General features: G+C 40.9%; 1 long non-coding RNA gene across 1 annotated transcript; it reads right to left on the bottom strand.

The window, feature by feature from the left end:
• Nucleotides 1-568: 568 nt before the first annotated feature.
• On the bottom strand, nt 569-5478 carry LOC121027376 (uncharacterized). Its single transcript, XR_005788696.1, has 2 exons — nt 5322-5478; nt 569-802 (listed from the first exon to the last, which is right to left on the bottom strand). It is a non-coding gene; the product is annotated as an uncharacterized LOC121027376 (long non-coding RNA).
• Nucleotides 5479-6850: the final 1372 nt, after the last annotated feature.

The following is a 6850-nucleotide window of genomic DNA, read 5'->3' as shown; positions in this document are numbered from 1 at the left end:
GGTCAGACAAAACCGTGGAGTCTCAAAGCTTTCCTACAGGCAGGGTTTCCGTATGGATTTTTACACCAAACAAAAGACAAACGACCCATTTGGTCCCGGGAATCACAGGGAGGGCAGCTCTGGTGGCGGAGCTGGGCTGTGGAGGGGTGTTCTCATAGTGTCTGTGGCTGCGGGTTGGAGCTGCCCCCCAGCCCCCCAGTCTCCGGGCGTGCAAGGCTAGTGATTGGAGGACTCAGTCTCTGTCGGCCATCTCTCTGAAGCCGATTCCTGGCTCAGAGAATCTCCCTGCTGGAGAGATAGGGAGTCTTCTGCAGGTCTCTCCTGCAAGCTGCCTCGCCCGCTTTGTATTGTCTCCTGGCGTTTGCGTGCGCCCTGCTTGCATCTAATGTATATTTATTCTCAAGGACTGGGAGCCTCAGCGGGCAACTGAAATTTAAGTGAGTGAATGGCACAGCGGTACTGGGGAAGATTCATTATCTGTACATTTCTAGGTTATTTGACGTGGGAGATTTTAAGCAGTTTATGTGGCGAGGAGAAGGCAAAATGACAATGCGCAAACCTCCTATGATATGCAAAAAACATGCAGCCGACACAGAATTGCCGTTTATTAGATAATAAATGTGATGCCAGATTTTTCTAAAGAGCACCAGGGAAAATAAATACTCAAGGTATGGGCCAAAGTCCAAGGGCCAGCGCTGAGTCCTGCCCGTGGCTCTGGCCACCTCCTAGGGGCTCCACTCCTCTAGATGAGATTTGGTTCTCTTCACTGCAGCATTATGAAGCAGGAACACTAAGACGACTCCTTTGAACATGAAAAATAGAAAGAAACCCCTTTTTAATCTTTGTTTTTATGGCTGCAAACATGATTACATAGAGGAAAATCAATCCCTATGGAACACGATAGATAATACAAAGTAATTGATTGGCCTTTATCATTTTCCGTTACGATATTAAAATAACACCATAATATCAAGCGGCAGCCACTGATACATAAAGGAAAACAGGAGCTGATTATGTCTAAGGGTAATCAGGTCAGGGAAGTGTGAAGGTAAGATAAATAAAGTAAATACAAAAATGGAAAAAGGCTTAAAAAAAGCAAAAGGGAGTTGGTGGCAAAGAGTCTACATAATACAAGGGAGATCTGATGTTGGGAATATCATTAAGCAATAAGCCACGAGAGACAGTCTATTGCAGCTGTGTGATTGCAGCAGGTCTCGGTTGGTGTCCCAAGCCATAGGGGCCAAAGCTGAGTGACTTTAACTTCTCAGAAAGTGCAGTAATCCTTTCAGAATACAATGCCTGCAGCCTGACTGCTATCAGGTGCTATCAGGCTATGAAATTTAGAAAATAAAATAGGGGAAGCATTCAGCAATTGGTATTTCCCAGGCACTGATGCCACCAGCATGGCATCACAAGCAGCCACTTAGAAAACCTGCATTTGCAGCCAACTTTCCAAACCGCCAGAGACCAGAGCAGCTTTGTCAAAACCCCAAATGCCATGGTTTGTGTCCTAATGGCAAGTAACTGAGGCAGAGCCGTTGAGAAAAATTGCATCAAAAGAAGGCCTAGGTACATTATTCTGTGTTCTCGCCTATTTCCTCTTTCCGTGTACATTTATTCTCTCAACATGTATTCATATTGACAAATACACGCATAGAAGTTATTAATTATACCATTTTACACACCTATACATATATATATACACACATATATATTTTACATATGTATGTGTGTGTTAAATAACACAAACACATACATGCTTCGTGTCTGATCAATAAATAAATACATTAGGAGCTAGTTCATTAAAAATATACCAGATATTTGTTTTGGTCCCTGTGTCACTACCTAAAATGCTTCTAATTTAGATTTCTTAGCACAATGTCATACATGTGTTAAGCAACCATCACAAATAACCCTGTTGTGGCTGGAAGTCAGTTTTTATATTCACATTTAAAACACAGTATAAAAATGTCATGCCCACCAGAGTGATCCAGCCTTTTGGCTAAGCAGCAATCAGGAATATAGCTTAAGGTGGTGAAATAAATCACCGTATGGGCTGTGAGTATTAGAGCACTGGTTAGCTGTGATACCCTCAAGAGATGTGGGAAGTGGTTGTTTACTCAGCAGAAGGACTCCAGATAGTATAGAATTTGTTCTTAACTTTTCTAAATCCTGGGGAGTTGAACTTACTTGTTCATTCATTCACTTATTCATCCCACTAATTGAAGGCCTATTACGGGTCTAGAACTGAACTTGGTGCTGAGGTGGCAGAGATGATCTCAAGGGGCATACAGGCAATTAGGGAACATTGCTATATTTGAACAAATATATGAAAAGGTCCTAGTAGATAAGACACAGTTGCTATGAAACACAGGGCAAACAGAAGTCAGGGAAAGGATTCACAGAGGTAGGTATGGATGGGAAGATCATTTATAGACAGAAAAGATGAGGAAGGGCATTTTAGGCAGCATGACATTCATATAAATGGTCCAAAGACATAAAGAGGGGCAATGTGTTGGGGAAAATAGGAATGGCTGGAATGGTGTGCTGAGTGCATGGGATGGAGTGAGGGGAGACTGACAGTTTTCCCTCTACAAAATGAAAAAGCTGTAGATGTGGTTAAGCAGAGATAGAGTCTGATTGGATTCTTTTAGAGTGATGGCACTTTGCTATAGGGTAGAGAACAGTTGGAGTGGGGAAAAGAGGGACTATCACACCATGCAGTAAGACACCGACCTGGGTGAAGCCTAATGAACTAGCTGTGCTAAGTGCAAAACGATCCCATCAAAACAGTCATACCATGTACATCAAATGTTCTCGGCAGCAAATGACAGAAAGCTGAAGCAGCATCTCATCTATGAGAGGTTCTGTATGTGGCCTGTATGTGGCCCTGTATGTGTCCTGTCAGGGTTCCAGCTCCATTTCTCAGCCATTCTCTTAGCCATGCCTCTTCCATGTGCTGACTGTCCTTGGACTGGTGACAATATGGATGCAGCAGTTCTAGCAGACTTATCTGAATATACAATGTCCAGAGGACATTTTTTAGTGTCTCTTTATTAGGAATGAGGAGTCCTTTCCGCAGAATTTTCATCAGGCCTCCCCTCATTTTCATTGGCCATATGAAGTCAAATGCCTATTCCTAATCCAATTACTGATAGATAAGGTTTTATAACAGACATCAGAGAGTCAACTACTATTCATGCCGTGCTTTCCTTTAAACATCTTTCCTTTTAATCTTGTATCTCTCCTACTGAAATAACTTCTAGGTGGTTCTGTAATTAGAATTGCATTATTCCATGCCATCCTGTGTACAAATACTGCTTCATTTCTTTATCAAAATCAGATTACATCTGGTTAATCACCATCCATGAGGATTGATGAGATGTCTTCTATCAATTACTATACATGGTTTTCCTTCCTTCCTTCCTTCTTCTTCCTTCTGATGCATTGGAATCCTACTGTTTACGCAGATCCGGAAGATGCAAGAAGGCCCTGGCTCTCAATCCAGGGTGCCTCCCTGTGGTGCGCCTAACTCAACCGGTGAAGTCTACTCAGATGTGGTTTAAGGTCCCCACATTCTCTTAAAACCTGTAAATCCCATCTTATTTTCAGGGCCTGGAGAACCAAGCCCTATCCGGTATGGAGGGTTAAGTTCTTCAGACAAATTCAGTGTAATGGTCTCAGTTGGTATGCATAGGTCTGTTAGTGATTGTCTGCTGAGATCCATCTCTACCTGACAAATTCCCCCCAAACCTTGAGGACCCAAAAACCTGGCACCCTAGCGGGGGAGACAGGAGGTGTGCTGGGGGAAATTAATTTCATTTCTTCCTGATGAGCCTAGAGCCAGCCAAATAAGACATAATTATTCAATTGTGCAATGTACAGCAGTAAGAATTCCTAAATGCCCTGATATAGTGCATCAGTGTATTGAAGGAGTAAACACAGCCATCTTGGGCCAGCTTGAGTCTAAATTGGTCTTTTAGAGGAAGTCAGATTTTGAGGGTTTTCTAATCCTGCATGTCCAGTATTTCCTTCTTCCATTACCTTTGCTCTTCAAGACCCACCCCCCCCCCACACACAAAACCCCAAAATTAATTTCCTGAGTTTACCGATTTGAGGTGCTTATTAGCAGGGAATGATTTGATTGATTAAATCACATGAAATATGAACAACTGACAACCCTGATTAAAGTGATATTCTTACCAGGGATATTTAAAATGTAAATCTCTCTGGGGCACCTGGGTGGTTCAATCGGTTAAGCAGCCAACTGCGGCTCAGGTCATGATCTTGAAGTCCGTGAGTTCGAGCCCCGCGTTGGGCTCTGTGCTGACAGCTCAGAGCCTGCAGCCTGTTTCAGTTTCTGTGTCTCCCTCTCTCTGACCCTCCCCCGTTCATGCTCTGTCTCTCTCTGCCTCAAAACATAAATAAACGTTAAAAAAAAAATTAAAAAAAAATGTAAATCTCTAACCCAGATGAATTGACCTGTAATGGTGGTTTTCAGGCATTAGGGAGGAACCTAATTACTAGGAGAGTTGCAGGTGCGACCTCTTAAATTCACACTATGTGGTTGAGCAGCACCTTTTAAAAAACCTCTATTTAAAATATCGGCTGAAGGGGCTTTCTTCCCCACAAAACAAACAGTCACAAAACAGTGACTCCCTTGAGGGGAGGACAATGCCTCAGCCCCTAGCACAATTCCTGTCACACAGCAGCTTCATGTTGTTTGATGGTTGCTTAAAGCATCTTTTTACAATTAATCTGTTACATGGGCTCTGGGGGAATCAAAAGGAAAATGAAGAGATCACTTTTTTTTCTTTTTCATTCATTAAATGATCCATATTTTCTGAATCTCTCACTGCATTTATATTCTGTAAATCTCTATGTTCCAGTTTGAACTGTCTTAACTTCCTCACAATTCCCTTAAAATGCAGAGTTCCCATCAAGGCTTAGTATTTTCTATCTGGATCTTTAAGTGACCAGTGAAGAAATTCCCATGGTTGAAGTATTCATGCATTGGGTTTGTGTACCAGAGGGCTTAACTTGCCTCTTAGCTCCTTTAGATGCCCATATGTGTTTCATAAAGATTTCTTCCAGGTAAGATTTCTCTGGATTTTTTATGTCATTTTTCTAAAGAGTTAAAAATCTATTTCGGCATGAGCTTGTGGTTTGGGTTTAAATTTTGAGGGGTTCGTTTCCTTTGAGCTGGAATAAGATTGTAAGTATATGTAGGTTCTAGGTATAATTCTCACTCGTTCTTTAGCAGAGGTGACACTCTTGCAAGGTGAACCAGCATTAAGGCCTCATACACTCCCCTGGCCTACCTCCAAAATGCTTCATGCTTGTTATTTCATGTTATAATAGATCATTGTGTTGTCTGTTCACCATCTTTTTCTCTCACCAATTGTCCCTTCCAACCTGGTGAAGGTGTTGGTCACAAGCTGTTGCCTCCTCTGCCATGGTGGCAGGCATGTGACTCAACCTGGGCCAATCAGGTTACTCTCCTCTGCTCTTGTGATTGTTCCATAAGTGGGCACATGACCCAGACATAGCCAATCAGAGTCATCCTCAGGAATTTTGCTGAATTTGTTAGGGAAGAAGCCCTTCTCTTTGCAATAAACTGTAAAGATGACAGAAGCTTTGAGTTAATTTACTGGGGACTAGTTTTGCCACCAGGTGCAAAGAACTTACCATGTACAAAGAGAAATTAGAACCAAGAGATGGATGGATGGATGAAGGGAGGGAGATAAAGAGAAGGATCACTGATGACAATGTTCGGGGGCCTGACTCCAGCCATATCTAAAAATTTGAACAATTATCTTTTTTTTTCTGTTTAAGCTAATTTGAACTAGGTTTCTATAAATTATGTCAAGATGACCCCAAATAAGCAAACAAATATGTTTCCTTTTTATCTATATAAGTACAAATGATATATCTTTACAAGATAAAGGTGGATATATACATTTTTAAATTTTTTTTTTTAAGAGAGCACACAAGCAGGGGAGGGGCAGGAAGAGAGGGAGAGAGAGAAAGAGCATTCTAAATGTGACAAGAGTGGCCTGTTAGTTACTAGAGCTTAATTTCACTTAGCCCACCTAATTTCTCTGTATTATTATTTCCGTTATATAGATGATCACATATAGAAAGCTCACAGTGAGCCAGGCTTTAAAACTAGTTCTAACTTCCCAACTCACAGCTCTTTGTACAACACTACTTAGAAGAGTAACTTCAATCTGAAGATTTTTCAAGCAAAGAATAAATTAATTTATAGAATAAATTATATATATCCTTGACAAAAAAAAAAGATCAATGCATGAATCAATAAAGTTTAATTCAATTACACTCATCTCTCAATTATCAGCAGTAGAGAGGTTATGAGGAAAGCAGATTACTTGCAAATTTTATGTGGCTAAAACTCATAAATAATATGTGCATAACTGAAAGCTGCCAACACACGGCACTCTCAGCTGTAAAAAGAGATTGGTTATAAGTGAGGTGTGATGATTGCCATGTTAGGTCAACTTACTCCTCCAGAGTTTATGGCAAATAATTATTTACCAGATGGAATTTTCCCTAAAAAATTTCATTTACTTGACTTCCTCTTTACTTACCTTATTTCATCATAAGGTTGAGTCTATTTAAAAATAACTTCTGGGATATTATTTGGGAGAGAAACATACACTTACTTTATTCCAGAGGGAAAACAAAAGATTGTCTAAACATCAGCCTAATCCGTAGAATTGAGTAGAGGCACTATGTCTATTCTCCGTGAGGAAGTCTGAGAGAGCAGAATAAATATTGTGTGGAAAATCCAGAAGGGACCTCTGTCATAGAGTCTAAATTATGAGGTGTT

This window comes from Herpailurus yagouaroundi, unplaced genomic scaffold (genome assembly GCF_014898765.1).
Source record: "Herpailurus yagouaroundi ecotype Mexico unplaced genomic scaffold, PumYag 77, whole genome shotgun sequence".
Classification (NCBI taxonomy): domain Eukaryota; kingdom Metazoa; phylum Chordata; class Mammalia; order Carnivora; family Felidae; genus Herpailurus; species Herpailurus yagouaroundi.
The sequence above is the reverse complement of the archived record's forward strand: the minus strand, read 5'-3'. Positions and strand labels throughout refer to the sequence as shown.